At 38.8% G+C, this 10,222-nt stretch overlaps 1 long non-coding RNA gene across 2 annotated transcripts in view; it reads left to right on the forward strand.

The window, feature by feature from the left end:
* LOC124992417 (uncharacterized) overlaps window positions 1–786 on the forward strand; it is a 136,427-nt gene extending 135,641 nt beyond the window's left edge. For both annotated transcript variants that reach the window (XR_007110120.1, XR_007110121.1), the window contains exon 5: window positions 700–786. This is a non-coding gene — a long non-coding RNA (uncharacterized LOC124992417). The remainder of the gene's footprint in view (window positions 1–699) is intronic.
* The last annotated feature ends 9,436 nt before the right edge of the window (window positions 787–10,222 follow it).

Here is a 10,222-nt window from a genome sequence, read left to right on the forward strand (position 1 = left end):
GATGGGAGTTACCCAACTCTTCTTTCATTGAACTGGGGTGTTAAGATGACTGAAGTGGGAGGCACACAAAGCAAGGAAGGAAGGCTGGACAGAAACAGAGAAATGGAGTAAGTGCCTGAGGGCAGAGACCAGGGGTGGTAGGCAGTAATGCAGCCTCAGGCAGGGCTGGAGAGAGTGTTCTGAGCATCATTAGCAATCATCAATGCTGTCTTTTTTGTGTGTCTTGCAGTTGCAATTTCCTTACCCTGGGCCCAACAGAGCCATCTGAGGGAAAACTAATACTACTGACTGAAGGTCATGACCCAAACCTGGTATGCACACACCCCTAGGGTCACATTTTTTTTTCCTGATTTAATAATAATAACAGAAACTGCAATGATAAAAATAACAACACTATGATTTCTTGGTGATTATGTACTACCATATTATATATCTTATCTCATTTAATTTTTGCAGGAGCCCTATGAAATAGGAAATATTTTGCCCATTTTGAAAATGAGGAAGTGGGAATTGCGGAGATTAAAGGATTTGTGCAAGGTCCTACAACTAACTAATAAGTGGCAATGTTGGGATTTGGACTCAATGTGCTTGCTCCACCATGAACAGCAACCACAGTCATTTTAAGTTTTATGGAAATGACCAAATGACCCTGAGCTCTGAAGGACTCTTCTTCAAGAGGTTGTATCTCTCTCATTGCAGAAGCTCCTGTGTTTTCTGGAGAATGACTGCTGGGGCAGATTTTTATATCCTGTTCTTCCAGAGACGTGCAGAGAAACCAGACTCAAGGTAACTTTTTTTTGCAAGAATGTTTCCTGAAGATACAGAGAAAGGTTAAAATTCTGTAAATCAGAAGCATCATTATTTGTATGAACAGGCCACCAGCAAAGACTGGATATAAATTAATGTTGATTAGGGGCGAAAATCCGTAGGTTATCTTTATGTTTGCACTTCTCTTTTCAGAAGATACTGAACTGCATTGAAGAAAAATCTTTAGCAAATCAAATAAAAATGTAAACAAAACCTAGCTGTCATGTTGGAAAATGCAAAATGGGAAATTAAAACATAACTGTGAAAAGCAGACATGCTTTTATTTACTTAGTACCATATTATAATCACTGTGATTTAGGCCACAGGCTTTACTTAAATGAAAACAAAACCTCAGTAATATTAGTGTAAATGTGAGTCCAAATCTTTAATTTACTAATTATGCTTCCTGGTGATGGAGTGAGGCTTATCATCTGTGTGGGAGGTGTTTTATTATTTTATTAACATGAGAAGAAGAGGCTATAAAAGTGGTGCAATATTTCCACTTAATACACAGATTTTTTAAGCCTGAAGTTAGTAATTATGAATCAAATTAAAATCCACTGCACATTGGTTGTAGAAAATAATATATAAATTTAATTACTTCTTCTAGGTAACTATTTTTAATTCCATTCTATACTATTCATTATTAGAGAATCAAAATACATGACAAAGAGGTACATATTTAAAAAGGAAAGATGGTGATAGAATTATAGCCCTTTGGAACCAGAACATGACATCTTAAAGGTAGCGGATGTGTTATTGCTGTGGTGTTTCTATGGGGAGGGAGACAGTGGCTGGAAGAGCTTGGCTGGTGCATGCAGCTCACACAGAAAGGCAGTGGGCAGAGTGTAAGCATGAGGAGGTGGGGTCTCCTTGTGCCAGGTTGGCAAGCTTCTCAGTAAGTCGTTATTCAGTGGAAGAAGTAGCCTAGGCTGACTCTGGACCAAAGAGCAATTAATTGTAAGCAAGAGACCAAAGAGCAAAATCGCAAGTCCTTCCTGAAGCAATAACAAAAATCTTTCTCTTGGTATTTCAATGTGCACGCCTTGTGGCACCATATGAATATAATTTATTTAGGGAACTATGAGGATTTTCCTATGCCACATATCACAATAATGCCCCCCAATCCCAGGAACTAACCGCGAAAGGATGGCTGACCTCAGGACAGCTCAGCAGCAAGCACCATTAAGCACCCAAACTCTTTGTAGTTATGTGCACCCGCCTGGGGTAGAAATAAGGTGCTCTCCACGTTGATGACCTTTTCATGAACAAACAGAATCTCTGACAGCGATCCTCAGCACGTGGTTTTTGAGACACGTGAGCCACTTGTTTTTGAAATACAGCAACATGCTGAAAGCCTCAGGGAAAAATAGCACTTAAAATATAAAACACAGCAATTCCTATTGAGCAATCCATCCCTACTCACACAGCAGAGCCGGAACCATATGTGTTAATGCCCTACAACGTGGGTATGGGGTTATGATGGAGGAGATGCTGTATTCACATTCTTCTGACAAAAATAAGATGAAAAAACCAAGTCAATTTCCTCCTCCTCAGAAGTCCAAACCTTAAAACACTCCCTGAATTCTTTTCTCTTTTCCCATAAACACCACCTTATAATAGGCACCCTTCACTGACTAGCCCCCACTGTATGCTAGATGCTGCCAAGGACCTTGAGTGATTTTTGCAATGACCTTGGGAAGAGTACTGCTACCCCCATTTTACAGATGATGCTTGGAGAGGTTAAATAAAGTGCTTCTACATTAGAGAGCTAGCATGTAAACCCAGATTCGATGGAAAATGAGATCATTCTTTTAACACCAAAACAAATGAAAAACAGCATTTTCACAATTATTGTTATTATCCTTTACAAATCATCAACTTTTTTTTTTTAAATGGGGTTTGCTATATTGCCCAGCCTAACATGAACAGTCAATTTTAAAACTGAGTGAGGGAGTGTTTTCCCTGACATTCGATCACCAGCTTAGTTGCTAGCAGAGGAATTGATGGGCCTGGAAACCCAATATTAATTCTAGACCTCATACTGAGTTACAAAATATTGAGAACCAGGCAGCAACCTTTATTTAGCCATTTGGATGAATGTACTGTTATTTTATAATAAAACGTTTATGTGCCTTTTTATATCAGAAATGTGCTTAATTATTTGGTGGCTTTCTGACTATCAGATAACATAGTGGCTCTTTGGTTGGTTAAGACTGATTATCTCCAGTTTATAGCACTGGAGCTTAATTAATTTGCACATTCCATACGGAATTTGGAGAAGAAAATTCTTAAAAGTTAATGGGCTAGTTTTATATTTAGTCAATATATCTTTAGTACAACTCTGGGCAACAGTATTTCATGTTATATAGCTTCATGCAATAATAATAGTGAAAGAGAGGTTGTTGATGGTTATTACTAAGGTTTATATCGTGGCTTAAAGCTTTTTCTTTCTTTCTATTTCTTTATAATGAGCCTGATCTTCCTAGATGGAAAGATTTGGGGGCACCCCCAAGGGTGGAGGAGGGAGTGAGGTTCTAGTGAAGCAGGTAACTAGAATCTTATGGAGTGTTTAACATTGAAGTTGGTCCTAGTTCAGATTCTTGCTCTGCCACCTTTTAAAGCTATTTAACCTTGAACAATTTAACCTGTCTGTGCTGCAGTTTTCACATCTGTGAAATGGGGATCATAATATCTCAGAAGGTTTTTGCAAGGATCAAATGTGCTAAGCTTGGACAATAGGGTATTTACTCTTTGGAGGTATTCGTATAAAAGGTTTGGAAACTGGCTTCTCAAAGTGAGGACTTGCCCCAGCCCCTGGTAGGTGGAAGAGCCTGGCAAAGGCCCACCATTGTTCTCAGGTTGTTCCCCTCCCCGACTCATTGCTTGGGCCACACTTAGCAGAGTCCTAAGAAATACCATGCAGATGGTAAGTCCTGTGAGACAGGAACAGCTCTTATTTTTCATAGCAACTTGTATAATATTGCACATGAAGAAGTTGCATGGTAAATGTGTATTGATTTTATTTATAATGTGAAGGGCAGGGTAGAACTTTTTCCCCTGGCTGTGAATTAGGAATGTAAATAGATAGGTAAGTCTATATGGCAGAGAAGATGGGGCATATGGAAAAGGGGATAGGGAAGAATGAGTCTTTCTGAGAGGGAAAATAAGAAATAAGACTTTCCTACAAACGTAATGCTGTTATAAAAAGAACAAAAGCAAACCCAGTAAACATCTTATTAATTCAATTAACACTAATTTGAAACTTGTGGAAATCTGATCTGGGTTGAACCATAGTGCATTTTGCTAACATTTAGCCTCTTTGGGAGAACCAAGAATTTCCTGCCATTTTCAAAAGTGCCCATTTCCATAGTGGAGCTGGGTTAATTGCATATCATTTTTATTCATTTCTCTCTGTTTGACAACACTCAACTAAGCTAATTGGAGTTAGTGGATGTAGGATATTGGAAACTTCTAAAGCCAGATTTTTTTTAAAACCTTAAAAGAAAATTAGGTTCACATAGTTCGGGGAATCCATGTCAAAAAACAGATAGAGCTAGTCTGAAGCCTGCGATTTTATCAAGCTGATGGGTAAAAACAAAGCTATAGATTCCTTTAGGATAAATTCAATCAACTGGGTTTGATGGGAAAAAAGACAGGCCAGTCCATTTTTCAAGTTTTTGTAAAGTTGAAGATAGGTGACAAATTTAGGAGAAATGTGGGGTTTTCTCCTCTGATTAACAGTAGTGATAGGTTTGTAGATAAACTGTAATTTAGATGCTTATTCATACTTTAATAAAACTCTGGTATATTATGATTGTCTTCTTGAGAATAGATTTTCTTACTGAGATACTGAATGCTTCCTGTTTTAAGTCAGATGGTAACTATCTTGAACTCCTCTATTAGAAATACTGGGCTTCTTCTAGTGCCAGAGGAAAGGGATGAATATTTAAACACTCACAGATATACCAGGCAACTAGGAAGAAAAAAGAAAAGAGTAAACCGAGAACGTGATGATCCCCTTTTGTATTTTTGAAGGATGACATTCTAGATTTGAATGTGCTTTGTATGAGCTCAAAGATTTCATTATTTTTACTTAACACATTGTCATTAGTTTGGGCTCTGATCTCATTGCGGCATGCACAGCTGAGGGCTTACAGAAAGAAATCATAGGGATTTCCAGAAAAGGTGACCTCACTCAGAAGCAAGGAGACTGAGAAAGCCTTCAGGGTAGGAAGCTAAATTCATGGAATGAATTCCTGTAGAGGTGCACAATATTCTGTGAACAGGGCCAGACTTGCAGCAGAACAGAAGCAATGGACAAAGGCAAATTGGATGGGGACAGACGTTGAGATCTGTTTACTGCAAATTAGGACAAATCATGTAACTTCTCAGAACTTCAGTTTTCTTTTGATGCCACATGACTGTTGGACTTAGCTGATGTCTGAGTTTTTCCTCTCAATGCTTTGGTTTTGGGTGATTAGGTCAATAATAGATACCATTTCTATTTTGTGAAATTCAGGTTCAGGGCCCCACAGTGTCACCTGCTATAGTATGCCTTTTGGCTATGAGAAGACATGGATGTGGACATTACATAGCAATGGAAAAAGCATAGGTCAGTTTTCACCTCTCTAAGTAAATTGAAGGAATTTAAAAAATCTTGTATAATGCTATCACTAAAAAGTGAATTTCTTTATTATAAATAATAAGAACAGTCAATATGTATCAAGTGGTTGTTATGAACTGGGTGTGTCACTAAGGGTTTTCTTGCACGTTCCCATTTAGTTTTCATAATAGCCCTTGGCAGAAGGTGCTAGCATGGTTCCCATTTTCAAATATAGATAAAATTGGAGATTTAGAGAGTAACCAACTAGAGGGCCCAGTCTGATCCAGTAGTGACAGAACCCAGATTCAGACCCAGTTCCATTGCAGATCCTGGGTTATTAACTGCTTCTTAATTCTGTCTTTTAAACAGGAGGCAAGTTAAATAGATATTGGTACAATCACCTGCTGCCATTTTATCCCTTGAAAATGGGAAATATAAAGAATATTGGGAGCAAAGAAGAAAATGTTTTTGTGAGGCAAATAAAGAGAGTGATGGAAATTGAAATCTCTACTCTGTTAGGTCCTTTAGAGAAATGATGCAAGCTCAAAAGGAAACATACATGGGATGGCAAGATTATGGGTGCTAACTTTTTTTTTTTTTCTGTTCTACTTGGTATTCCATTAATGCTGTCTGTAATAAGAAGAAAAATAAATGGTAATTATAAAAACCCCAAGGAAAAGTATTTCTCTGTTGATGTACTCCTTACAAGAATTTGGTTTCTAGCAGGCCAAGTTCTTCTAAGCAGGGGCAGAGAACTTGTTGCCTATAACAGACTCTCATAGTAGTGCCGGAGATGAGGCTAATTCAAGATTCTCAACACCTCTGTGTGCCATGCTTTGTATTTATAAGAAAGGGGAATGCAGTGTTTGGATTACTCTGCCTCTGTTACTCCTTGTTGTAAGCAGTATGGATATTCCTGACTGTCCTTTTGATTCTAGTTGAAGCTGCCTGTCACAGGCATCCCTTAGTAGATTGCTTTGTGATTTATGCAGGTCTAAAGGAGACCAAGAATCATTTATCTTCAAACCAGGAAAGAGATGAAAGTGGCTCAGTAGTAAAATTTCCTGTGGAGTTAGATGAGAGCATCAAAGGGAGAAAATGTCATTGTTTCATGAAAAACTAGGAAACGTGAGTCAGTTTCTAATGTCACAGATATTTTCCTGTGAAGAGTTCACGTTTTTGGGAAAAAAAAAAAAAAAAAAAAAAACTCCACTAAAGGATAAAAACAACTGAAGCGTTGAATTAGTGTGATGCAAAAGCTACTACCAAAACACTGCCTTTTCCAGAAGGCTAAAATGAAAATGAAGAATAAAGTGGTGAAAATCTTAAGCTGACTAAAGCCATTTGTAATTATTTTTCCCACGATGAAATCTAATTTTTTGCCCTTGCTCAAATATTTGAGTAGTACTTACTTTAAGAGGAAAAAAAAAATCTATTCCTCAAAATGGATGCTTCTCTAGTCTGCAAAGCCTTTGTTCTTTTACATTCCTCACCCTCTGGGGCTTTGTATTCATTGACAGCTTCTAAAAATGATGCTACCCAACTGTTTGATGGTCTGTGCTAATTTGTACCATGGTTACTGTGTTTGGTATGTTGTAAGAGTCCTATTCCTTTTAAATGTGTTCCACAGATTCAGAGATATTTAAAACACTATGATGCCTGGAGAGAAAAAAAAAATTGTTGTGATCAGGCCATTTGTCACTGTGAATAGGAATATAAGATTCCCACCAGACAGAAAAGAGATTATGGGGTTCTCTCTGGCTACTGTACACGCCATAAGTAAAACAATGATGTACGGAGTTGAACTGACTGCCAAAAATAGATCAGGAAGAAAAGTTTCTCCCAAGACAATTGGCTATGATCCTAGGGATTTTCCCTTTTACTCTGAAACCTTGACTAGGAATATATCTTTTCTCTCCCCTCCCTCCTTCCCACTCTTCCTCCCTCCCTTCCTCTCTTCTTTCTTTCTTTCGCTCTACAATGTGCCTTTGCCTTGCAATCTTCAGCAAACTAGATAGTAAAATGGAAGTATGGATGGACCTGTTCGGGTGTGTCTGAAGGTGTAGTCACTGCAATAGCTTTCTGGGGGAAACATGTTGCCTTCACTCCTAGCTCCTAGTTTTAAAAGGTTAAAAATTATATTTAAAAAAGAAGCCATAATCCAAGTTTGTGGAAGATTAATACATGTAGTTTTTTGAAATAGGAATTGAAGTTTGTAATCCAGACTAGTCCTCTTTACAAATGAGGAAACTGAGACTCAAAAAAGATTTGAAAAAACTTCCTGGTTAACTGTGGGAGATATAGAGACATGTTGCCTCCCAAGGAAGGACTTCTGGCTGAGTGTGTGTGCATGTGTGTGCATGCAGCAGCCGTCTGCAGCTGTTAGCTCCTTCACTGTCTGCATCAGAACTATCCAAGGTCTTTCCCTTCTGTAGAAGCCAGCTTCCGGTGACTGAGTGAAGTGCCAGTAAAAAGGTCTGGCCACATGAACCACTGTAGGACAGATTGGTGGACAATACTTGCTCCATTGTCTCCTAAAAATTTTGCCAAACTCCTCTCAGACCCGCACTGCAGTGATCTTCCTTCCTACTTCTTCCCTTCATGGGTGTTGATCCTTAATGAACTTTTTGCGTCCTCAACTCTGTATCTACCTCTATGGAAAGCAATTTTTAGCATTAATTGAAATTCAACTATATGTTGCCATTTCAGGAAAGAAACTTATGGATAGAGTTTTCTTTAAATTAGCATACTATATGCATTAAAAAGCTTTTATGTCATCAATCACAAAGGATTGAAAAAAGATGATCAAAAATATATCCAAAGGATATTTTTAAAAACATTAAATTCTAGTTAAGTCTTGCTTTCTAATGCCCTGAGGCTTTTTTTTTTTTCTAATTGGAAGAAAAAAACAAAAACAAAAACCCAACAAGTGTTGGAGAGGTTATGATACACTAACAACCACCAAGCACTCATCTTGATGTAATCAGAGGAATGAAAGAGAATGAATTAAAAGGGAGCAATGTTCTCACTATGTCATTCAGTCTTATTTAATGCTGTTTAAGGATTTCCCCAGTTCACATCTGTGTACCACAGTCTGGGTTTGGCCATGATGTGGCAGAGACCCAACTAAGTAACCTCTCTATTGGGGGTTTATCAGCAGTTACCAGAGACAGTTCAAGTCTATTATAGCACTCAAAGTGGAAATACATCTGATATCTTCTTCGCAGTCCAAAATTTCCCTCCAACCCCTCATGCTCATGTAAAGCTAGCCTACATTTTTTCTTTGTTCTATGTTTGGAAAAGGTTCCAAGATTTCTACAGACAATTCCCTCTGAGTTCAGGTGAATTTGCCCCTTTCAGTTAAGAAGAAATAGAAAAGGGCAGCCCAATGCCATACTTTCTTTCATCCTTGGCTCATTCACTGGAGATTGTATCTTCTGCTTCTAAGCCAATGATGGATAAGTGTAGAGAGAGAGGGATGGAATCTGAGAGGTGATTTGGAATACAAGTCTCTTACATGACAGCCCCACATGTGCTTAGAGAAAAGGGTGAGGAATGAGAAATTTGGGGGCTGGGGCTGAAACTCAGTGGCAGAGAACTTGCCTAGCATACTCAAGGCCTTGGATTCAATCCCCAGCATGGCAGGGGTGGGGTACGTGGGAAATGAATTAGGCTCTGGACAAGAAGGGAGGCTCAGGCAATTAAGCAAGAAAACAAAATAAAGGGGATACAAGTAGAAAAGGAAGAAGTTAAATTATTGCTTTTTGTAGATGATACAGTCCTCTACTTAGAAGACCTGAGAAGACTCCTCCAGTAAACAATTCAGCAAAGTAGCAGGATACAAAATCAACATACAAAAATCAATAGTTTTTCTATACACAAACAATGAACCCACTGACACAGAAGTCTGGAAATTAGTTCCATTCAAAGACCAAACAACCAATCAAAAAAACCAAAAAACCTAGGAATAAATCTAACCAAGGAGGTGAAAGACCTCTACTACAGAAATTCCACAACACTCAAGAAAGAAGATACCAGAAGATCAAAAGACCTCCCATATTCATGGATTGGTGGAATTCATATGTTAAAATGACCACATTACTGAAAGAATCTACAGATTTAATGTAGTCCCCATTAATCTGCAGCGGAAGTTTGGCAGTATCCTAAATTTAAGGCACCCTTTCAGCTGTTCCTTGGAGGAAGTTCCTGTGGAAGTTCCAGTTGGACCTGATTGGTGATTATAAAGAGGATTCTGTGGCTGGGTACAAGTGGCATACTTTGCAGATAGCATCAAAGTCTAGTTCTATCCGAGGATTCCACAGTTAAATTATCAGTTGCAATCTTTTTTCCCAAAGGAAACCCTCCTGCATGAAAAAACTGAAAATATGGATCACATATGTAAAAAAAAAAAAAAAAAAAAAAAAAGTTTTCAAGACTTAGGACATCAGGCCCCAGAGATATGGGGAACAAAGGAGGCAAGTGAGTCCCCAGAATGCCCAGCTTACCTCCTGGAGAGAGTTTCCAAAAAGTGGGGGATCTAGAAGGGCATGGAAGCTCAGCAGAGCCTGGCTGTCACCTTGGGTTGAGGAGGTGGAACCAGTAGTCTGGTAGGCTAGAGAGAGAAAATTTGCAGGGCAGCTCCCTGGAAAGGAGAGAGCTGAACAGAGAGGATGCTGAATATCGCCCAGGGCTCCCCTGGAGGCTGCAGCTGAGCAGGAAGCAGTGCATGCATGCATGTGTGAAAAATACCTTCAGGCTGGGAAAAGAACCCCCTAAAGGGAAAGAAACACTCCAAGCTCACAAAGGGCT

This window comes from Sciurus carolinensis, chromosome 9 (assembly GCF_902686445.1).
Source record: "Sciurus carolinensis chromosome 9, mSciCar1.2, whole genome shotgun sequence".
In the NCBI taxonomy this organism is placed as follows: domain Eukaryota; kingdom Metazoa; phylum Chordata; class Mammalia; order Rodentia; family Sciuridae; genus Sciurus; species Sciurus carolinensis.